At 40.5% G+C, this 25,622-nt stretch overlaps 1 pseudogene; it reads left to right on the top strand.

Annotated features, from left to right (window-relative positions):
* The first annotated feature begins 24,512 nt into the window (after positions 1–24,512).
* Positions 24,513–24,992, top strand: LOC136767318 (perforin-1-like; annotated as a pseudogene).
* Positions 24,993–25,622: the final 630 nt, after the last annotated feature.

The following is a 25,622-nucleotide window of genomic DNA, read 5'->3' as shown; positions in this document are numbered from 1 at the left end:
CTATTATCACCCAACACTACCTTGTAGTAACCATAGTATATTTTTTAGGATCTGTCCTTTTGTTTAAAATGTATTTATTTTTATAGTAACCATACTAACCTATCATACAAGCTGTTCTGTTTTTATTTTATTTTTTTATACAAACCACTGCGTTATTTAAAGGATGTGTTCTGTTTGTTCGTTTATTTACTTAAATATGAACCTTTCCCATTTCTCAAGACATTTCCCAAATCATCACATTTACTGAACAGATTATACAATCTTTATAGAATAATGATGCTAGTGAAGAGCATGCAGGAATAATAATAATAATAATAATAATAATAATAATAATAATAATAATAATAATAATAATAATAATAATGTCACCTTAACTTTTGGCCTGATACTCTTTAGACTAGGGCACCTAGGTACAGTACTAACTGTGAACAGGTGCTATTGACCAGCCGCACAGACTGTGTGAGCTCTCAGCTCAGTGCGCTGTTTAAAAAGGTCTGTATGCAAACCACAGAGCACTGACACCTGCCAGTCAACACACAGCCCTCCTCAGAATGAGATTCAACTCTATATAAGGAGAAGTCGAGAGAATGAGGATGGTTAGGGGGTGTAGATTCTGAAGGCATGGGAAGAATTAGCAAGTAGAGAATGTCCCACCTGTAGTTTGTTTCTTTATTATATTATTTTATGTCAAGTAGTGGTTGTGATACTACGAACATTATACTATATCATTATTAGTATTATTAGTAGTATTTTTTTGTCCGTGATCATCACAGGGAGAACTATATATTAATAATAATAATAATAATAATAATAATAATAATAATAATAATAATAATAATAATAATAATAGGCAGTATAAAGGTGACAGTGGAGTCGTGGGTTCAACTGAAAATGTGGAATAAAACGATCTGCAGCAAAAGGCAAATGTGTATGTCTCGTAAGGACTGTCGCATTGGGCAAAGGTGTACATTTATCAATTTAGGTCCCAGCCCAATATTTAGAGGAATACTAAAATAGTGGCACATCATTATAAGTGATTAGTATTGAATGCAATCTACATCAATCTGACCTATCATTTCGGCACGTCGGACATCATTGTTATATGTAGGGTTGATGTCCACGTTGTTTTTATGGTGGAGTGCGATCAGAGGATGAAACTTCGTGAACGGAATTTACTCTTTAGCAATGAAGTAACTTAAAATCAATATCCTACATAGAAAACCTGTTTTTGGCAAGGGGCTTCTGACAGACTGTTCGGGTGTTTCTGATGCAAGCAATATAAATGACTGTAAATAATTTTCTATACAGTACTCACAAATAATAATACACTGAAATTGTAAGGGAATGTACAAAACAATTGTTATTGGTAAAAATGTCATGTAATCAGACGAGTTAAATATTAAAACCTTATATTTGAATGTTTGTTTGTGGTGGGTCTCAGAAGGAGAGGAATCATTTTCATACTGTAGTCATACGATGTATGTTTGTGTATCAATCCGAAGAGACTTCTTCCAAGTCTTTTTTTCTGTTCATTTTGTACAGCCTGTATTGTGGGTACAGATCTGGTTTTCAATCTGCATTGTGACTTCTAGGGCATTTGAGAAGCTATCGGTAAAGACGTGATGATCCCCACAAATCACAACAATTTAACTTTGTTATATTGTCTTTATTTTTAACGTATTGTTTGTGTGACACTGATTTCCTAATTGTTATTACGTGTGTTTATTGATTTATATGTCATTGATTGTTTCACTTTTTGGTTGATTATTCACCTGTGTTTTCCTAATTACTTGCCTGAGTTCTAGTTGCCCCTGATGCGGCACACATGCCTTGCCCAACCCACCACTGTTTCAACATCTGCTCACACTTGTGACTCATTGCGCTCCCTGTGCTTGAAACTGAACTCGGAGCAACAGAGCCAGAAACACAGGCACAGAGAGATGGTTCAGTCCAGCAGAGAAGGGGACGAGGAAGCGGAGAGATGGACAGTGCGGGACAGCTGTGGGGTGCAGAAGGGGGGTTTGGTGGAGACTAAACGAACAATCGCACACGCAAGGGACGAGGATAAAGACGTGCTGGCGAGACGGGGTCCCTCTGCAGTGCGGGGCCCTCTGGAGGCTGAGCCGGGCCGCGGGGGACAGACGCGCACAGGACTCGGGCTGAGCGTGAGAACAGCGGACTCGTCTGTAGTTTGTGCGAGTTGTGTCTGAGACCCGCGTCTCTTCAGCACTGGCTGTGAAGAGGAGACCGATTGGGACGCAGACTGCCTTGGACTGAACTGTCCATTGTAGGGTGCGTGCTGTGTATTGCGTGGGATTGGGGGGTGCAGTTTAGACTGTGTATGTATTTGGGGTTTTGTGTTTGTATCGCTTTGGAATAATTAGTGATGTTGGGGGAAACGAAGATTCGAAACGACTGAACTGATTCACAGCCCGCGGAATCGGCCCGACACTGGCAACGCTGGTGTGTGTGTGTGTGTGTGTGTGTGTGTGTGTGTGTGTATGTGTGTATGTGTGTATGTGTGTATGTGTGTATGTGTGTGTGTGTGTGTGTGTGTGTGTGTGTGTATATATATATAATATTTTTAACGAGCGTCATGTGTATTCCCCCTTTTCCGTCACTTAAAAACGTTGTGTAAGCCAGTGTGTTTGTGAAAATTATACTAATGATGAATTTATGAATTGTCTGCATGGGTTACATCTTATTGGGTGGGGAACGTAGTTTATCGGAATCATAAGTTAAGTAATTGTATGGCATTTAAGTCGAACTGCTCAAGCTAAATATCACTACTAGATTGCTAGGCGAGGGTGTCGGCGCCAAAGATCCTGTATTTGAACAAGATCGTCAACTCCCCCTTTTCTTACGTCTTTGAGCCGCAATACATTAGATCATCTTTTTACTGGAAAATAAGTATAATTTCGTAAGTTTAACCATTACTATAATTACATTCCTTTATGTAAATGGTAAATTTGATACTGCTAGCACACCATTACATTGTTCAATATACACCGATCAGCCATAACATTATGTCCACTGACAGGTGAAGTGAATAACACTGATAATCTCGTTATCAGGGCACCTGTCAGTGGGTGGGATATATTAGGCAGCAAGTGGACATTTTGTCCTCAAAGTTGATGTGTTAGAAGCAGGAAAAATGGGCAGCGTAAGGATCTGAGCGAATTTGACAAGGGCCACATTGTGATGGCTAGACGACTGGGTCAGAGCATCTCCAAAACTGCAGCTCTTGTGTTGTGTTCCCGGTCTGCAGTGGTCAGTATCTATCAAAAGTGGTGTGATACGTTGCTTACTAAATTTGTGGATGAAAGGTTCACTTAAACTTTCAGGATTTTTAATTAGGTGCTTATCTGACAAGCTAATGATTTTCAGACCAAACATTCCACCTGAATTTGCAAGAAATCCAAGACCTGTTGCAGAAAAGCACTACTGGAAAGCTACTGAATTTTGACAGTTTTTTTATACACTGAACCAGTTGGATTCTGTGGTGTACAGAAGAACTTCATGCTGTTGTTCGTTGCCATTTTAATTTTTAGCAGCTCTACGCTGTCTTTGAGTTATTTTGACTATGCTCACAGTCTGCTAGTTTTATTTATCAAACATTATTGTGAAATGTATGGGCAGGAAATTGTGGTTTACAATATTCATGGTTTGGTATATCTAGCTGAAGATGTTAAAAGATATGGGCATTTAGATTTGTTTTCTGCTTTTGTTTTTGAAAATTATTTAGGTAAGCTAAAGAAGCTGCTGCGGAAGCCCTAGTTTCCATTATCACAGGTTGTCCCAAGATTATCAGAAATTTAAAATTAATGCAACGTAGACCTGACCATGCTAATGATGAATATAAAAAGAATCATAGTGAGGGGCCCTTATCAGAAGAATTAGGCAACCCTCTTGAAGAGTTCAGTTTTTTTTTTTTTTTTTTTTTTTTGTATTATGCATTAAGACAACTGTATTTCAGTTGGAAAGAGGGTTGTTATTGTTCAAAGCATCTGATTGGTTAATGGGAAGAGATACATTGTGTTCAAGGAATTCATAAATCAGCAAGCATTTTTTGATTACCCACTAGATTCTAGAAAATTAGGCATATATTTGTTGTCTATACCTTCGGGAAATTTAAGGTGTGGCAGACTGGATACAATTTCCAAAAGAATATTATTTTGCCTGTCCAAACTAAATATGTATCCATTCCACTTCTACATTCAATGTATGGGGTGTAAACTTTTTTTTACTTCCCATCCCACTAACACCGAAAACACCAGTCTTTCATGCTGCTGAGCAAACTCGCACCATAGCAAGAGGAGAAACATACACACACGCAGCCCAGCCCAGCTCCTCACTCTTACTCACCTCCTCTCATTTCTGACCTAATTCAGTGCTTTCCCTCCCTGGGTCTGCAAGAGCCTCATTCATCAGGTTGTAATGGGGCTGCAGGCCCCTGCTGTACTGTAACTCTCCAGAACCAGGACCAGGGCTGGAGACCCTGTTTTACTGTGCAGTATTGTGCTGTTCTGTAGGTCTCCAGGACCAGGGATCCCTTATCCTCACTGCACCAGTGTACTCGGTTATTTTGTAATCTAATGGATTATGTTGTGGTGTTCTGTACTGTTTTACTATATTCTATTGTACTATAGCATATTGTTTTATACTGTGCTGTACTTTGCTGTTATATGCACTATACTGTACTGCAATGTATTATAGTACAATGCAGTACATTACGCTGTGCTGTATTGGGTCTGTGCTCCGCTGTGTCCCTCAGGAAGTGAAATACGAGTTGCAGGATTCCCTGTCAGAGACAGAGTGGCTCAGCTGCAGATGTGGGAGAAGGTTTATAGCAAATGTAATCTGTAGACATTGTACAGCATCCATCCAGCCATGCATGCATTGTAACATGCACACACTCCCACACTCTCACATACAGCATCATGCACTTGCACACACACACAATTTCATATCCTCACAGAGAAAGATCACATAAGAACCACAGATATTATTTTAGTGTAAAGTGTGGCTCAAAAAGATTAAGAAATGTAGGGGTGTTAACCAGCTGTAATTACTTTTGGGGAACTGGTGCTCCGCAGATAAGCCAACAGTAATTTACATTTCTTGCATTAATTCAGCCTCTTAAAAGTTTAAATCGGGAAAAATAATGTGGGTCAATCATGATATTTCTATAATGGACACTTGATCTTAAATACAACTGGAATTTCATGGTAAATATGTCAATATTTGTTTTCCAATCACTGATTTAAATCTATACATTTTATATCAATAGCTTTAAATAGTCTTTCAAGAAAACAGTTCAACATTGATATTTAAAACCTTTTTAGTCTCTATGAGCTGCAGCTTGTGCTGCTTTATGATTCAGTGCTCTGAGAAGGGAAGCCAGCTTTGCTGCTTCTTCAGAGCCCAGGCTGCTGCAGTTACAGCCGGGGAGGAAATGGCCTTGATACCCACACAGGCTCACACTGAAACTGGCCGTCTACTGCAGCATCGCTCTGAGTGCGACACAGTGCTGCTGCCGTCCCCAGCTCAGTGAGAGAGGTAGGGCTGGCCCACTAAGCACTTAATCAGAGAAGCCTTTATTAACACGAACAACTTAAGACAATTCTTACTCTCTTTGACGTGACTTTCATGGGATTCATATTGATCACACAGCTTGTCTCATATACAGCCATGATTTGCTTCATTTGTATTTTCAATACAGATGTATTGGTTTTGGTATGTGAACTAGGACCCAGAGCTGGAGCAGAGCTGTACAGTTTTTGTTAGTTGTGCTCCGGAGCGGAGCTGGAGCTGGCAGTGCTGAAGACGGAGCTGAGGTCATGGAGCTGCTCCACTCTCTCCCTCCTCCATTAAACTCTCCCAGATATTAAGTCCAGTTTTCTGGAATTAACCGAATATGTAACTTCATAGGTATTGTTGTGTGTTGGGGGTTATAAAATAGGATAAGTTCTCACTCCAGCTATTAGTACATAATACATTATTTTAAAATTGTAATTTTATTCATTGTAATCTATGACACCATCACACTCTCACTCAATCAAAGAAGTGATTATATAATCTTAGTGATTATATAATCTCTCATAAACCACTTGCAAAAATAAGTCGATTTTAACTCCTCAGTTTTTACTATCTTCAAATGCTTTCATTTCAACCAAATTCTGATTGGAACAACGTCAACCGAAGAGGGGTGGGCAATTTGATGACGATGATGGGGGGAGGTTAGGGGAAATCGTACGCTGATAACATTTTTAATGACATACAGTGGCTCTCAAAAGTATTCACTCCCTTGGACTGTTCCACATTTCATTGTTACAACATGAAATTAGAATGGATTTAATCAGGAGTTTTTGCTACTGATCAACACAGAAAATATCCATAATGTCAAAGTGAAAAATATAATCTGCAAATTGTTCAGATTAGGATTTACAATTTGCCATAGACAGACACAGGATAGTACAGGTGAGAAGCAGCCATCTTGTTGTGTTCCTAGTTTCATACTTGGCATTCCTGAGTTTGTTTTAACTTTGCCTTAATTTAAGTTAATTTTGTCTGTAGTTTGTAGTAGGGGACAGAAACCAAGAGACCAAAAAAAATTAAATGAAACAACTTCCAAAATTTAGAAGCATGTGGCCACTACAGTGTCATGTTTGCAGAATGATTGCCTTCCTGGATGAACTCATCCAAGATTTAATCTGTGAACGTTGTCAGCATGTTGAAGTCCTAGAGATCAAGGTCTGTGATCTTGAGGCTCAACTTGTTGATCTGCACTGTATTAGTGATCTGGAAGAATTAGTCAAGCAGCCCATTACAGAGATGGTGTGCACGCCAAAACCTAGGAGAGTTGAAACCTTAGAGCTGGAAAATGTAGAGAACTGCTGGGTTACAGTAGGTCGTAACCACAAAAACGGGCATGCACAACCCCTAGAGGTACCCCAAGAGCTAGAAATGCCCAACAGGCTCCAACTGCTGGACACCGAGTTGGACAGTGACAGCTCAGAGGGTGATGAGGGGGCAGTTGAGCACCATAGCACCATGGTGCCCAAGCCCCTAGAACAGGGAGGTAGTTATAGTAGGAGACTCGGTGTAGATCACACAGTGTGTTCTAGTGATAAGGAGACCCACATGGTATCTTGCCTGCCTGGTGCTCAGGTTGCAGATCTCCCTAAACTAGTAGACGGGCTACTGGCCAAAGCCGGGGGGAATCCACTGGTCATGGTACACATTGGAACCAATGACATAGGAAAAGGTAGGGCAGAGGTTCTGCAAGACAAAGAGCAGAACCTCCACGGTAGTTTTCTCCAAAATACTTCTGGTACCACGTGCCAGGCCAGGGAGACAGGCAGAGATTAGAAAGTTCAACATCTCTTAATCTTGAAATCTTGGTGTAGGGAAGAGGGCTTTAGATTTATGGGGCATTGGTCTTTCTTATGGGATAGATGGGACCTGTACAAACTGCATGGTCTACACATGGTCAAAACAGATAACATGCCACAGGTTAACAATCAGTCCAGTCAAACCCTAAGAGAGATCAGGATAAATGAGGAGGAGGTACTAAAGGGACTAGCAGGATTAAAATCAAACAAATCACCTGGGCCAGATGGTATATTTCCTACAGTACTTAAAGAAAAGAGGGAAATAATTTATAAAATATTCCAAAACACACTTAGAACAGCTGATGTGCCAACTGACAGGAAGACAGCAAATGTCAGACCAATCCACAAGAAAAGGGACAAAACTGAACCAGGAAATTACAGACCAATCAGTCTCACCAGCATTACCTGTAAAATGTTGGAAAAAATGATTCGACAGAAAATAGAGGAGCATCTTAATGAAAACCATATTCTTGGAGGTAGTCAACATGGGTTTAGATGAGGCAGATCATGTTTTACTAATCTATTAGAGTTCTTTGAACATGCAACTGCAGCTGTAGATCATGTGAAAGCATATGATATGATATACTTAGATTTTCAAAAAGCTTTTGATAAGGTTCCACACCAAAGACTGATCCTCAAATTGGGAGCTGTAGGCATTCAGGGTAATGTAAGTAGATGGATTATGAACTGGTTGATGTATAGGAAACAGAGGGTGTCGATTAGAGGAGTTGCTTCTACCTGGAGTGTGGTTGTTAGTGGAGTTCCACAGGGATCAGTACTAGGGCCTTTGCTTTTTCTAATAGGCTAACAGCGATGGGCAGACTGAGCACTCGGGGGCCATGACACTATCTGTACTGTGACATACAGTATACAGCTACAACTTATGTCAAATGGCTGTAAATACATATTAATCTAAAATTAGTCTAAAATGTATCACTGTTGTATATATTGTTCCCCACTGCCCTGTTCCAGAGCACTGGACCAGTGTGTCAATCCTTTGGCAACACTGATGTCAATTAGTCATGCCAATAAAGCATTTTTTTTTTTTAATTTGCATGAGAACCAGAGAGACGGAGAGAAAGGGAGAGAGAGGGGGAGGGTGAAATAAGAAAGACGAGAAGGATACAGAGAGACAGAGGGAGATGAAGAGATTAAATGTTTTCTTGAAAGACTATGTAAAGTTATTGATATTGAATGTATAGATACATACGCCGAATCCGACCCTTCCTCACCTACTACTCGACCCAGCTGCTCGTCCAGTCGCTGGTCCTCTCCCGCCTGGACTACTGCAACTCCCTCCTGGCCGGCCTGCCTGCATCCACTACCCGCTGCTCCAGCTCATCCATAACTCTGCAGCTCGTCTGGTGTCTCTCTGCCCCGATTCACACACGCTACTCCACTGCTCCGCTCCCACCACTGGCTCCCGATACCGGCATGCATTCAGTTCAAGACATTGACCCTCAACTACCGCTGTCTTGACCACACTGCACCAAGATACCTTCAGACACTCATTGTCATACATCCCCCTCCAGACCACTGCGCTCCTCCAGTGCCAGAAGACTAACTCTGCCTCCTCTCCACTCTCCTTCCTACAGAGCCGCTCCTTCTCATCCCTGAACCCTAAATGATGAAACGACCTTCTCACCGAAGTCAAAACAGCAGAGTCCTTGACCTACTTCCGGCAATTACTCAAGACGCATCTTTTCAGACAGTACTTGTAATTTAGTAATTTACTCTCCTGTAAGATTGCACTTATACAAGGTTTTGTAATACTTCTTGCTTTTGCAAAACTAGTACTCATATTGTTTATTTTAATTTCCCCTATGCTCCCTTTCCCTCGGCCCTTGACTGTGACTTAACATCTTGTCTGCTCTTATCAGCTTTTACAATCTAGGATGTAAGACCTTATATATTTTTTACTGTATATCTCTTATACACTTGTGTAAATTGGAATTTATAAAATGTATTATTCCCTGAACTGCACTGTAATTGCATTTTGTATTGCTCTTATATTTTGTAAGTTGCCTTGGAAAAGGGCATCTGCTAATAAATAAATAATACTAGATTTAAATCAGTGATTGAAAAGAAAAAACATGTACATATTTACTTGATTTCATATTTACCACGAAATCCTAGTAGTGTCAGTTTTACTGTGCATTGTATTTTAGATCAAGTGTCCATTATTTAAATATAATGAATGACCCTAATTATTCTTCCTGATTTCAACTTTTGAGAGGCTGAATTAATGAAAAAACTGAGCACCAGTTCCCTAAAACTAATGGTTAACATCCCTACACTTCTTGATCTTTTGGAGACGCACTTTACAAGAGAAGAATATCTGTGGTTCTTATGCAATCTCTGTCTGAGAGTATGAAAGTGTATGTGCGTGAGTGCATGATGAGGTGTGTGATGCTGTCTCTGACAAGGAATCCTACAGCTTCTTGTATTTCACTTCCTGAGGGACACAGCAGAGCACAGACCCAATACAGCACAGCCTAGCCTGCAAACAATACAACACGGACCCAGTACAGTACAGCACAGCACAGCACAGTGTAATGGAATGTATTATAGTACAATGCAGTACAGCATTTAGAAGCAAAGTACAGCTCATTATAAAACTATGATATATAGTACAGTATGGTACAATACAATACAGTAAAACAGTACAGAACACCACAATATAATCCATTAGTTTACAAAATAACGGAGGGCACTGGTGCAGTTAGGCTAAGAGATCCCGGTCCTGGAGACATACAGAACAGCACAGTATAGCACAGCAGGGTCTCCAGGACCAGAGCTACAGTACAGCAGGGGTCTGAAGCCTGATGACAGCCTATTGAATGAGGCTTTTGCAGGTCCAGGGAGGGAGAGCACTGCATTAGGCCAGAAATGAGGCAAGATGAGTAAAGCATGAAGAGCTGAGCTGGGCTGGGCTGCTCAGAGCTCAGGTGCAGTGAGACCCTGGCTACCCTGTGGCACTGCAGGAGCAGCACTGCATTCCTGGGGCTCAGAAACACCAGGATCACCCTGCACTGTAAACAGCATGGGCTCACAGCACTGCTGGAACACTGTGTTTGTAGCCTATATATGAGTGTGTGAGAGAGGGTTTGTATGGGTGTGTGTGAGTGCATGTATATATGTGCTTCCGTTTGCTGAAGAACCTTTCTTTAATGAAGTGGAGAAGTCATGGACAAGTAATGCGAATAGAATCTTTCTTACAAGCTCGGGAGAGCGACATAGGAGCAATCCAATCATCAGTCTCAAAAGCTTACACATTTGTCACAGGTTGTATACTTTTGAATCATGAGCTGAGCATCATGGCCGTTGGGCAACTCCCATCACAGAAACGGATGGTACATGTTGGTTTTATGTAAGAAAGAAGAAAAACAGAGAAGCATCCATTATCTTTGGTAAACAGAAAAACCACAAACTAACCCTGAGAAAAGAAGAAGTCAGCAAAGCCATATATTGTTGACCAGTATTTTTAATGCCAATGTTAAGACCAATGATTTCAGTTAATATTAATCATAACCCTGGTTTCTTCACTTGCTATGGTGTGAGTTTTGGTCAGCAGCATGAAAGACTGGTGCTTTCAGTGTTAGTTGCAAGGGAAGTCAGCGGAGACCAGATTATTCTAGATTATTCCAGCAGATGCAGCACAGAAGGTACTCTGTAGGTTTAAAACAAAATACTAGTGAACAAAACAGATTGCATTTAATTCAGGGCTCTACAGTGCAAGCATTTTACTCACATTTGCGAGTATAAATAAGGTTGTGTGAATGCGAAATACTATATTTAAATTGCGATAACAAGATTTTATACGCCAGGCTGAAGTTTGCTTCTTATTCAGCTTGCCATTAAGTATATGTGCACTTATTTATTTAGAAGTTGAATATTTAGCAATTTGAAGTATGAAAGTAACAAATGAGAATTATAGTAGGTTTCATTTTAATTAGTATACAAATACAAAATATAGTATTAAAAGTAGTTATTTAATTCTACCTAAGTTAGTATCCAATGGATATAGTCGGTAACGGTCTTCTGAGCCACTGAATCACTGCAACTTTTTGCGTGTGTCAGTTGCATTGACCTGTATGTAGCCAGCAGATGTCACTGTGGTGCTGCCGTTTCAAAAGTCTTTTTTCGGTTCAATTATTATTCAATTATTCAATTATTTCCTACTGGCCCAGGTTTAAAACTGTGATTGGTGCATGGACCGGAGGCCGACCGGCGCTATACATGGAAATATGTGTAGAAAAAAATGCTAAAAATAAAGAAGTAATGTATTGATGACAACAAATGATAATATACATCAGTACATTCCCTAATAATGATAGTGCTCCCCAGCACTTCTTTATCCTCGTCCCTTGCAATGTGCGATTGTGCGTTTTGTCTCTTGCATAGTTTCAGTTTTCTTTTCTCCATTTTAGGAGCTCAGTGAACAACCAGCCGAAGCAAGGCATTCTCCTTACTATTTCTTAGCAGACATACAAAATATAAGAGCAATACAAAGTGCAAAAATACAGTACAGTTCAATGCATAATACATTTTACAAATTATAATTTACACAAGTGGTGGACTGGGACCAAAAAACGGATTGGACTGGACTGGACTTTTACCGAGAGTCCGGTTGCCGTGAAGTGCAGTCCTAGAGTGGTTGCCGAGGTGCGGTTAGACACGGTTACCATTAGTCTAAATACCTAACAAAAGTGTATGGTGTATACAATATATGGGGTCTTACATCCTGGATTGTAAATTCAGATGAGTGCAGACAAGTTTAAAGAGTTTAAAGCACAGGGAGCGCAATGAGTCACAAGTGTGAGCAGATGTTGAAACAGTGGTGGGTTGGGCAAGGCATGTGTGCCGCATCAGGGGCAACTAGAACTCAGGCAAGTAATTAGGAAAACACAGGTGAATAATCAACCAAAAAGTGAAACAATCAATGACATAGAAATCAATAAACACACGTAATAACAATTAGCAAAATAAGCAATCAGTGTCAAATAATAAGTGAAAAGTAAAGAAAATATAGTTTCAAGGAAGCTGTTAATGAGCTCTTTATTCACTATTACATTTATTTTTCACTTTCACTTTATTCAATACGGTTGTGTGTGTTTTGTTTTGGTAATTATATTGCCTTTATTTTGTGTTTCATATATCCTTCACCTTATTGTTTAATTTTTTATTAACTGTTATTGTTATGATTGCTTGCACATGTGCCTTATTATAATGTGTTTTTCTTTGAGCGAATCACCACCACACAACCCACCTGGGTCCTCCTGCATCCCATCACCACCGTCCTCACTCAATCACCCTGCCCTGCGAGAGGATAAAACCAGAGACTCGGATACGAAGACAGATCTCCCCGCATTGGAAACGGGACAGTAGGCGAGCCGGCTCGGAGGGGGAATTACAGGCGGAGAGGAGGGGAGGTGGCAGAGCCGGGCAGCAGGATCACCACAGCACGGAAGGGCAGAAAGACAGATGTGGTGCAATGCAGAGAGGGACGGACTCTGCCAGAGGCTGCAGTCAGTGCACTTTCGGTTTCGTTATTTCCACGGAGTGTGGAAGTACAGAGAAGCTTAAGACGCCAGGCTGTCGGGTTGATTTCCTGCCGATCTCCCCTCTCTCTCCCTTGGGCTCAATCTGCTGGGGAAAGACATTGAACAGGAACATAGCGTTTACATACAGGTCTTCCTAACCTGGAGGCTGTGTTGATGTGGGGTGTTTTTCTGTGCATGAAACTGGAAGAAGATTCACATTGTATTCCCCCGTGTATAGCTTCCCTAAAAATGTTTCCACTCGCCTGAGGAGAGCTGCTACAACAGCAACTATAAGAAGGAGGATAGACCGTTATTTTAGCTGATACTGTTTGGTCACAAGCGAATTTTTCACCCAGAACAAAGGATTATAGTGATTGGATGAATACTTGCTGTCGTTATACATCTGTTTCTGCCTATGTGTAGCCCAGAGTAGGGTCACAAATATATGGCAGGCAGAGACCAGGTTAAGCAAGATTACAACTTTTATTCCATCAATTAAAAGACTTAAAACAGACGGACACTACAAGTGTCAGCCATGCGATACAATACAATCTGATGAAAGAAGGTAACCGACAATGTGCAAAACTGGCAAACTAGCAGCATATAATGTGAAAATAGCAAGATATAGCAAATCCAATACCATTAAATAAAAATACCTACATGTACACATACACGCAGTCAGTTAACCATACACATTTCTTATTTATATTTATCAAACCTCCTTGTGTTATAACCGTTAAAATCCACTTCAAGTACTTCATATAACAATGCCTTGCAATATAACTATTTAAACCTACAAACACAATGATTGTCAAGGTCCATAACAATAAATACAATTTAACGTACCATTATAAATAGGAAGTAGATATAAATCTAAATGCTTACACCTTAAAATGCGAAAACAAGCTGTACATGTATACATTGAAACGGAGCGCTTAGCAAACAGTATAGCAGCACTTCGCCTCATATAGTCATTCGCACACCACACTTGGTCGTATTACCTACAAAATTAAATAACTAAGTTAGCACCAGTTCTACAAGTGCATTAAGAATTACAACCGCATTAAAACGGCAGCTTACCAACTACATTGGCCACCCTTAGCTGTGACAGTAACAAAGTAAAATTGTTCTGTGATTTGTGGGGATCATCACTTCACTCCCGATAGCTTTTCAAATTCCCTAGAATGGGGCATGGGGTTTAACAAGAAATGCAGATTAAAAACCAGGTCTCTTTCCACAATACATGCTGCACAACATTAACCGAAAAAAGACTGGAAAGACGTCTCTTCGGATTGTGTGCTGGTCGCCTACTTTACCAGCAGTTGCCAAGAAGAAGCCGTGTACAACAACTGTATATGCTTACGAAGGTTTTTTGTATTTATAACTAAATTCAAAAATTTAACAATACTAAATTAATTGATTATATATGTCACTTTGGATACATTGTAATAATACATGCATGCCCAACTCCAAACTATATTCCATCACTGCAATCTTTCAACAGACTGTGATGACCGCGAATTGAACTTGTGAGTGTCATGTTTCTTAAAAAACCTTTATAACATGTAAATACTGATACAATTGAATATTATTTCATGAGTTATTTGGCCAGATGCTGATATGCTCAATGTCCTTTCTTTACTTGGTACACACATACATCTCATGAGTCTACAGTATGAAAATATTGATTCTTATCCTTCTGAGACTCGCCACAAATGACCATTCAACTATAAGTTGTACTTGGATCTAATTTGATTAGATGACAATTTTACCAAACACAATTTTGTACATTCCTTTACAATTCCATTGTATTTGTGAGTACTGTGTAGATAATTATTTGCAGTAGTTTATATTTCTTACAACATCAGAAACCTACGAACGATTGCTTTGCGCTGTCAATAGCCCACAGCCAAAAAACGGTTTTATGTGTGTGAGAAAAGGGTAGACAGATCAAAAGGCAAGGTGGATGGAATAAAAGCAGTACAATAAATCTTTTGTTAATGTACGAAGTGTCTTTTTATTACAAACAGTGCAGCACTCCACACAAGAAAATGAATGCAGTAGAAAACAACAAAATAATAGTCTAGTCATAAAAAATTCAGTTCCTCTGAATTGGAGATATTTAAAAAGATCAATATCCGCATCTATAAAGTGACACAGTGCATATTTTTTGCTCCCCAGGTTAAAACCTCTAAAGCGATTTCGGCAGAAATGGAACACTTCAGGTTAAGCTCATAGCAGCCACCATCTCAAGCTTTGACCTCAATCTACGCATTACCCACATCATCACAATGTGGGATACTGATTTTTTACTTAACATTTACTTAATTGCTAAAGAGGAATTTCTGTTCAAGTTTCATCCTCTGATCGCACTCAACCATAAAAACAAGGTGGACATCAACCCTATATATAACAATGATGTCCAATGTGCCAAAATTATAGATTGCTGTAGATTGCATTCAATATTAATCACTTTTGATGATGTGCCACTATTTTGTTTAGTGTGCCCCTAAATATTGTTCCTAAGGAGAAAAGTAAGCGTAGAGCCCTGTCATGCTTTTGCCCTTAGCAGACACCTTTGCCCACAAAGTCGTCACAAAACATACACATTTCTCCAAGCACGGGCTGCTACAATATATGGACAGTTTGATTTATTTAGTTTTTATGCTGCAGATGTTTTTTATTCCACCTTTTCAGTTGAACACTGTCATCTTTATTAATTTTAATATACAGTTCTATGCGAGATGATCAGACAAAAAATACTACTACACTCTTAGAACTAATTTAACACATTCTGAGTTTGTCGAAGGACAGCACAACTTTGTTGTTTTAATACAATTCTGTGTGGGCAAAACACATTCATGTGTTAAATATACCAAGTATTGTATTACAAATGCACATTCCTGTGTTGTAGTCTGGTACATTTTAACACAAAGTTGTGTTGTCCTTGAAAAAACTCAGAATGTGTTATATTAAGGCTGGCAAAGTCCCCAAACTATTGATAGGAAAGGCTCCCCTTTTTAAGTAAAGTAGTTTCATGCTGGGGAGCAGTTTGTGGAACTGGGAAAATGGCACCCAAAGTGGTTTACTGCATGCCACAATTTAGTGTCTTATATTGCAATGTGAGCATTCCGAAGGTTGTTTTCTAATATTTACAAGAAAGTCCCCAAATCCATTTCTGCTCCCTAAAGTAAAATATTGTTATCCTGGGCAACTATTAGTGGAACTGGTATTTCACACCCACACTGTTGTCCTCTAAGCCACAGTTTTGTGTCTTAAAATGCATGGGAGGTCCTCTGCCTCTACCTCTACAATTGTCATGGTTTCATCATACCATCCCACAATTCACAAGATCACCAACAGAGGTCCTCATCACCCGAAAACTAAACCCTCACATTCCCCAGCAATCAGCCACTTTACATTCCTTGGCACCATGTGCACTTGCTCTATCATCCTCAAACTCCCATTGGACCAGCACTCGCTTTCACTGCCATCTGCTCCCCTCTGCTACACATATAAACCCCTCTCTGACTTCCATTCAAATATAAGTCTTGTTTTCTGTCGAGTTGCACTTCTCAGTATTTGCCATTGTTAGTGATTCACCGTTAATGATCTGTCTTGTACTCTGACCACCAATTCCAGAATTATCTGGTTTCTCCCTACCAGCCTGATCATTGACCCTCTGCTTGCCTTATCAACCACGACTTCTGGATTGTCCTGGACTTCACTGTTTGCCGGTATTGACCCCAGCCTGTTCCTGACTACCTTTCTCTCCACACCTGAGTTCCCCTCCATGGCAGTGCTTCGTTATAACAAGGTAGTTTCAAGTAACATACCCATGAAAGTAGGCAGAAGACTCCCCTGGCCACAAACTAGATGAGGAGAAGGTTATTGTGAAGTTGGAAAAGACTGTACAGAGCTGTATTAAACTGAAATGTAGGTATAAAAGGGAATTATTAACATCCAAATTACGCCTTGGAATACTAATACTCCTTATTAATTGATCAAACAGACACATTGTGTAAACTATTTCGGGTGTCTATTCCCAGTTTCACAAAGGGTGTCCCGGTAAAACACTGTACTTTAAAAGGGAATCCTTTCTACTTTGAATTGGAAAACAAATTATTCTGGGTCAATTCTTTTAAATATTAGAAATCCAGCCTTGGAATGCTCACTTTGCATGTACAAATACAACCTTGTGACATGGGGGACACCAGTTTGGGGGTCTATTCCCAGTTCCACAAATAGTGCCCCAACATAACACTACTGTACTTTAGAAGGGGACCTGTTCTACTATCAATTGGGCCAGAAATTATTTTGGAGCTATTCTTTTAAATGAGAGAAAGTCAACCTTGGAACGCTCACAATGCACTTTAAAATACAACATTGTGACATGGGGGACACCAGTTTGGCTGTGTAATCCCAGTTTCACAAACAGTGCTCCAGCATGAAAATATTGTAGCACTATTGTATCTTAATGCCACTGTTACTTTTACACATTTTGGTCAGTTTAACATATTGTAGAAAATGTATGTTGCACTATGTAATACAATATTTTCAATTAAAACACAGGTTTCTGAAAGCCCAGAATAAGTATTTTTCACTTTTGTACATCTTTGCATATCTTTCCCGTGTTCCAGGTTTTACCCATTCCCTACTTAATGCAGGTTTCACACTTCATTTTTCAATCTCTGGATAAGGAACAGAGTTGTGAGCCTGGTGTTGTGGGATCCATTCCAGATGTGGGGGCTTATTTATTATTATTTTTCCGAAGTTAAAAGGTATCAGAGGAGAACAAACAACTGTGATTAATAAGGTTTTTACACAGCTTCTCTTAATTAGAATTACATCTTAATAACACGGTTCAGGGAACGTTAACTCCTAGCAAATGTAAGACAAAGGCTTGATATCCAGTTATTGTACCAATAAAAGTCGGACACAAAAGACTGGGAGAAAGAGAGTCTCAGATTCCGGCAGTGTCCGGACTTTATTGGGGTTCACACTGGGTCAAAAATAAAAACACAAAAAAGGGGAAACAAGACAAAGGACAGGGATGACATAGACAGAGCACAGCTGCCGCTGATGTCACAGTCGCCACGGTGCTCATTGCCCGCAGCCTGTTTGCAAGGGAGCGAAAATACAGCTGCGGCACATGAGCACCTCATCAGTGAGCAGCAGCTGTGCTGTGACACTATCTTTAATCAAATTCAGCCTAATTAAATGGAAGAAATTAAAAAATTAACTTAACATTAGGACAACCAGATATGAACTGAATTAAATCGCAAAGCTTAAGTAAAATAAATAAATCATCCATTAGCTTTGTTAGAAGGACTGTTAACACTGTATTTTCAAAAGATAAAATTAAACTTACTTTCTGGGTAACATTTCTTGAATATAGCGACCACACAGCACTGTAGGTGCTAGACACATTGGCTCAATTGCATCGAACTGAAAGCTGCGTACTAACTGGAGATGATCCCGTGGTTAGTATGCAGCTCCGTACTAAACTAGTCCACAGGTTTAATACCATTGCATCGAACCCGGCGGCTGACGTCAGTCCCCAGCTGCGGAATAAACAAGGTCTCCAAATCACTGCTGCTGCCATCTAGAGGAGACTAAGTACAGGACTACCTTAGTAGCTACTCCAGATCTTATTATTTTATAATTTATTTATTAGCAGATGCCCTTACCAAGGCGACTTACAAAATATAAGCTATAGACTTACTATGGACATACTAAGGGCAACACATGTATTGACTACTTTTGTTACAGAACTACTCATAACGATTCATAACCGCAAATAGTTTTGTTTTACATATCAAATAGTTACATTTTGCCAGTCAAAAACGTAAGTTATTAATAATGCTCGGGTGTACACCGGTAAAATTGACACCACAGCTATCAAAAAACATAATTCAAATAAGAACCAGTGTACAAATTGTCGGTTGAAAGGTTTTATAAAATACTTTTAAATAACTGTGAATATATTGAAAGCTCTACAGCAGGGGTTCCCAATGCAGCCCTTGTGGATGTTTCGGGCTCTCAAAGCCAACCTTCAACCACCCCTTTTCTGAACCTTTACTAGATTTTTACACTTAATTTTTTTTACACATTGCACATGTAATTTGGGGGGAAATAATAAAACGGCAATTAAGGTTCATAAATGTTCCCTAATAGAAAAGTATAGGAAATAAAAAGGTATGATTTGGGACATTTAATTTTCAACGGTGGTTCATTTTCTACTGCAACCCCCCCATCCCATGCAACCTCTGGAAATTGGCCCTCCATCAGCAGACATTGGGAACCCCTGCTCTACAGGAATTATTACCCAACTGGAATTGCAATGCAATACTATATTAATATGTAGTTATAATACAATTATGTTGTATGTAGCATATAGCCGACTTCGTATATTATTATATGCCAATATAGTACATCAGTACACCATGCCCGGGCAGGGCTGGGTCAACGCTAAGAACTGCAGCTGTGGGCCACAGCCCTGTACAGGGGCGCTGTTGAGGCGCCGGCTCCGAACCTCTGCTTGTGCATCACTCACGTTATTTTCTTTAAAATAATTCAGACCACAGTATTCAATGTTTAGCCTAGATAATGTTTTTGGGTCTCATTTGGGGAAATAAAATGCAATGGGAAATGCAATTTAGCTTTAGCTATATATTTATGTGCCATAAATACATCTTGAGTTTAAACTATTAATGTATCATTATATTGTGTTATATGGCATTCGCATTTGAACTCAATTAGCATTGTTAAAGCGCCGCAGCATTAGCATGTCAGCACTGGCGCTCTGCTCAGGTTTGCTAGTTGAGTTGAGGCCCGGCCTCTTCACTGATTTCACTGAGGTGTAATAAAGTATAATAAAGGCATTCCCTCTATCTAACAAGATGTTCTATGCAATGCTATGGCAGGGTGGAAGGGGAGTAAAAGAAACACACCAAGCAACATATAAAGGGGTTACATTACTCATCACCCTGCCATGGGAAGCTGAAAAGGAAAGACATGTTTTTAAAGGGAAGACAAACAAAAGAAAAACTCCAAACAAAGCAAACGAAAATAAACACTCTACACACAGACCAAGTGTGTTTGAGGGAGCTTCCTTTAGTCCAAGAACTTGGAGACTTTATAGGTCCAGTGAGGTCACGTGCGGCGTGACCTTCAGGCTGACACCACAAAAATGGGCTACACCTGGAACCAGCTAGAGACAATGGCCCAGGACAGAGGACTCTGGAGATCTGTGGTTGGCGGCCCATACCCCGACTGGGGTGAAGGGCAATAGTAATAGTAGTATGGAGATCACGTGCATCATCATCAGGCGTAGTGCACCAGGAACTCCACCCACACCAATCACCTCAAGGCAAAAATGACCAGGGGGCATAACACCCCCACCCATAAGACATGAAATAATCAGTCAAAATACAGGATTATGTAATGTTCAAAAGATGTAAAAAGGAGTAATATAAACGTTCAAATAAACCACTTCAAGGGTTTACATGCATATACATGTCACTACACTGGGGTCTGCAAACATTTGACAACTGTACAGTTGCATATCATTAAATGCTAGTATGTCATATGTCCTAAAATTGTACAGTACATATTGAACTAATATAATACAGGAGTTATGATTAGATATTTCTCTCTCTCTCACTCTCATTCAGAACCCCTAATTATATTTCAAAATACAGTCAACTACTTCTCCTAAAATCCAAAGGAAACAAGACTGTCCTACCTTATGTTGCCAGCAGATGTCGCAGTAGTGCACTCTTCTCCACAACCCTGTCAATAACTCCATCACTGTCTAGAGCCATCAGTATCTTTCACTGTAGACATTAGCATGAGCCATTCCAGTCTATTCTTGACAAACTTTGCAATGGAGAAACACCTTTCACATGCTTTCACAGTGCTCCATTAGCTTCAAAACTATGATGAATGCCTTCTGTGACAGTGTCCAGAATCACGTTGTGTGCCTTTCTCTTGTACTCTGAGTCTGGACCTGGTAAGGGCTCATCCTCTGCTAACTCCCCCAGCAGGGCTTTCTTCTTCCTGAGATGTTTTTTAGGGAGGGCGGCCTGGACCTCAACCTCACAAAAGCATCTCATTAGCCCACTCCACACACTTGTCAACTGCTCTCTTAACACTGTCAAGATCCCTTACACACTTTTTCAGTTGAGCAGTTAGGAGGTCCATGCCACTTGTCTGAAGGAACTTGGAGAGGGGTGATGTCTGCTTAAATATACACAAGAATATTTGAGCAGTGAGTATGGTCTTATATTTGAGCAAAGCCTCTGTGTAACCTTTTGCTTTCACTCACACAGTGGGCTTCATACTGGTATCTTCAATCTTAATTAATGTGAGAACCCGTTCAATGAGCAATGCATGTATTGGATTGCCAAAAGTCTCAGATACTTTCTTCAGAGCCTGTTCCTTGGCCCACCACCTTGTTTCTCCTATATTTATGCATTTGTATGATTCACGAATGAATACTGCAACATCATTTAATAGTGAAAAAAGTGTTGAACTTGATAACTTCTGAAGTGTCTGCCAACACCAGATTTAGTATGTGTACATAACACCAGACATGCACTTGGTTGGGAGACTGTGCTGACAGTACAGCTGGTTTTGGTATTACCCCTACATGTTTGCAGCTCCATCAGTTGCATTACCGACACATTTATTAAAATCAATGTTAACTTTTTCCAGAATCTGTTTCAGTAGGTTTCCCAATGACTCTCCATTGATGACTTGCACTCAACCACAGCTATCAGCCTCTCATGGACCATATCTGTGATTTATCTCAGGATGACTGAGCACTGGTCCTTGGAGGTTATGTCTTGTGTTGTGTCTATCTTGACAGAAAACATCCCTGCTTCCCTGACTTGACTTGCAATGGTTTCCTATATTTTGAGGCGGATAGTATCAATAACTGCATTGACAGTCTGTCTTGAGAGCAAAGTAACAAGGGATCCTCTTCCTCCACTCCCCCCAGATTCATGCAGCTTCTTGCTTTCTGTTATGCAGTCATTCACATGTTCTTGCAGGCACACATCATTTTTGCTGAGCAGAAGAATTAACTCCAAAAAGTTACCATGGTCAATAAATAAAGATAAGCTAATACCAATTTTTAGTAACCCAGGATGGTTAGTCAATTTGCTAGTAGAGCTTAGCATAGCTATATATAGCTGACTAGATCTCAAAAAGTGTAGCAGTTTTATAAAAGCAATAAGGCACAAGAGGCCATGACATGTATAAAGTCACAACAAGAGCATTATTATGGATGAGGTGCAGCCAAGACTAATGTAAATTCTAATGTAAACTCTACTTGTACCTGCTGTTCTTGACCTGCCACCATGCCATCTTCTTCAGGTTGAGTTGGCTGATTATTGGCATCCCGTTGCTTGCTTTCCCTACCAGCCACCAGCCTATGGAACGTGTGTTATTTGTGAACATTTCGCTGCATTTGCCTCGAGAGACTGTGGCTGTTTATCTCTTATCTTTTCTGCCCCACCTTTTCTTTTTCTCTCCATTATTATCTCTCCAAAAGAAGACACCATTTTGCACAGATAAGTGGATGTGAAAGGGATTGGCACATCTATTGCAGATCTATGTGACATCCATGCGACTGACAGACAGAGATCTAACAGGGTAGAAGCACATGCCACCTGGAGAGATAGGCTGGTTTCAAGAGAAGCATCTGACCCACCTGTGATTCAAACATTACATTTTTTTTTCTCTTCAATCATACACAAAAATCACTTCATTGTATATCACTAATATGTACACAAACATACACAAATTCACAAATTCACACACACAGACTCACACTTATACCTCTTATATGCTCTTCCATATATATTTTATGATTGTTTATTATGTATGGCTCCGAGTTTTTGTAGTCTTCTTGGGTATCCTGAGAGGTGCTTTTAAATAAAATGTATTATTATTATTAATCTTATAACTAACAGTAGTTAACTTGAGGGTTCACAGTAAGCTCCTTCTGTCACAAAAAATAACTGTCAGCAGTGTCAGTTTGCCAAAGATTTTAATAAAGCTGACCTATAATACAAGGCTGTATTTATGCTTCTTGCACCTCCACAAAGGTATATTCGTGCACCCAATTTTGAGAACCATGAATAGTAATGATGTCCCACAAAACTGAGTTTCCTTCTGTTCTGCAGAGTGAAATGCTCGGCATCACCAAACAGGAAGCATTAAGCCACAGCTTTCTCCACGTGTTCCTCTGTGGTGCATTGTGAAATTTTACATCACATTTCTTCTTCAAAATGTTTTCTGAAATATTTCTCACAAAAAGAAAAATAAGATTGTTTAGAAGTTCAAGTTTCTTTGTTAAAAACATCACAAAAGAAACTTGAAAAATGCAGCATTTTGGTTTTTGACTTTTTCAGCGGAATGTTCTGAAACAATTGTCCCATGGGACACACAATGAAAGATGATGAGTCGATTTGTTATTGATTTTGTGATATAAAATATTTAATAATTTATTTCAGATGAAAGCATAACTTGTATTATCCTCAAATGTGAAAGATAAACTATCAAAATACCAAGATGTTACTGTTTATCAAAATCTATACATTGTAGCACTCCTATGCCCCCTACTAAAGCAATAATTACACAATGGAATTCTGCCAATAATCATTTAAATAATTCACCCTTCACACACTCTCTCTCATCCAGAGGCCCCCATCATTCAGTCAGGCCCATTCAGTGTTCCAGTCATGGGCTCTCTGAGTCAGTGAGTCAGTGCTGAAGGACTGCACCGATAGTGCCAGTGCTGGCTGAAAAGTGGGTCTGGGTCTGGTGGGGGTGAGCGGCTTCTACATGGCAGGTACCCACTCTAAATCAGCCAGGTTTGCCATGGAAAAGTCCAGATCTGACCAGTACAGCTTTGTCAGCCAGGATGTCCACTGCAAGTATTACAGGTGAGAAAGAAGAGTGGAGGATACAGTACAGACTGATTAACTGGATACTACAGTACCTTAACACTTTAATTAGAGAGAGAGAGAGAGAGAGAGAGAGAGCAATGAGGGGTTACAAGAATAAAAAAGTCGTTTAACAATGACCTGAGAGAAGGCAAGAGAGAGAACTGAATGAAATCTGTATAAAGCACTAGACATAGAGAAAGAGAAAAATCTGATAGCCAAGCAGAGTAATAACATGTTTCACTTTGCATATATCTCTTTTTCTCTCCCTCTCACTCACTACAGTTTCCGCCTGAAAGACAAACCTCCCCTGAACTCTGAATTCTTCAAGATTCTGAACTCTGCAGAGCATCACAGCCATGCGCAACTTTCAGGCAGCCATGAAGGGGCTGACTGTTCATGACATCAATGACTGTCTGAGTGTTGAGGCCACGGCCACCATCAAGGGCGTGACCGCCAATGCCATGTCAGAATTCTGCAGAAAGACCAGCAGGAAGCTGGAATGGGTCAAGACCTTCAACAGCACCTTTTCAGTTTGCAAGACGGAGGTGATCGGGGGTCTCTCAAGTGTCCATGACCTCCTGTTCTCACCTGAAGGGTCTGCCGCGTTCAAGAAGTAGATGGATTCCCTGAAGACCCACCCAGATATCATCTCCTACTCCCTGAAGCCTCTGCACTTTGCTGGTTAGGGGAAACAACATCGCTCAGTAAAGCCTGCAGAAAGCCGTGCTTGACTACATCATGAAGAACGCACTCTCCCGCTCCTGCTCCAACCAGTGCAAAGTAGCAGTGATTCGACCAACCCCTGTCTGTTCAAGTGTCACAGGCAAACTGGCATTGATGCAGACTGCTGCCCCAGCAAACCAGGCCTGGCCAAGCAGGTGGTGATTGTGGAGAGAGCAACAGGGCTGTGGGGTGACTATAACTCCAAAACTGACGCCTATGTGAAGTTTTTCTACCGCAAACAAAGGGAAGAGACCCCTGTTATCTGGGGCCGGCAGATCAGATTTGACACAGTGGAACTCTCCATGTCCCAGCCAGTCAAGTTCGAGATGTGGGATCAGGACAACAGGTGGAACGATGACCTCCTGGGGAAGTGACAGTTTAACACCATAAGGGGGAAGATGAAGAGGTGTGGGCTCAATCACTGCTCCCTTTATGTCTCCATCAGTGTGGAGAGTGTGCGCCCATCCTGGGGGTCAAACACTGCGCAAGCTCCATCCCGTCACTTATGTCTGAAGACCAGGCTTACCGCTACATGGGCCGCAACCTGATGCCCATCCCTGAGCCCTTCATGAGTGCCCTGCAGAACAGGCGGCACCGCCCAGCCAACTACACCTTTGGCCATTAAGGCCTCAGCCTAGAAAGGGAAGCATGTGTGCCATTGCCAAAAAATCACCCTGAGGAAAGATCCTCAGGACAGCTGCAGCAGGGTTGGCCATCAGCATTGAGAGAATTGAGCATTGAGAGGAAACAGTTCTTGTCTCATTTCCATTTCTTTCACAGACTGACAGCACCTGAGCTGCGGGTCCATTAGTGTTAAAAAGCCAAGGAGTGAGTGTGATGTGGGCAGAGTATCCTGGGGACTGATGTTGTAAAGCTGGGCTGCAGCCACAAGGGAGCAGCAAAGTGTTGTGCAAGAATAAAAGCTGGGCGTCTTGGTGAGTGTGAGTGTCCTCTGCTTCTGTAAACTCACAGTGTGACCAGCATGGCCACTTCCCCTGGTGCTA

This window comes from Amia ocellicauda, chromosome 14, assembly GCF_036373705.1.
Source record: "Amia ocellicauda isolate fAmiCal2 chromosome 14, fAmiCal2.hap1, whole genome shotgun sequence".
Classification (NCBI taxonomy): Eukaryota; Metazoa; Chordata; class Actinopteri; order Amiiformes; family Amiidae; genus Amia; species Amia ocellicauda.
Note: the sequence above shows the minus strand (reverse complement) of the source record. Positions and strands in the feature narration are given on the sequence as shown.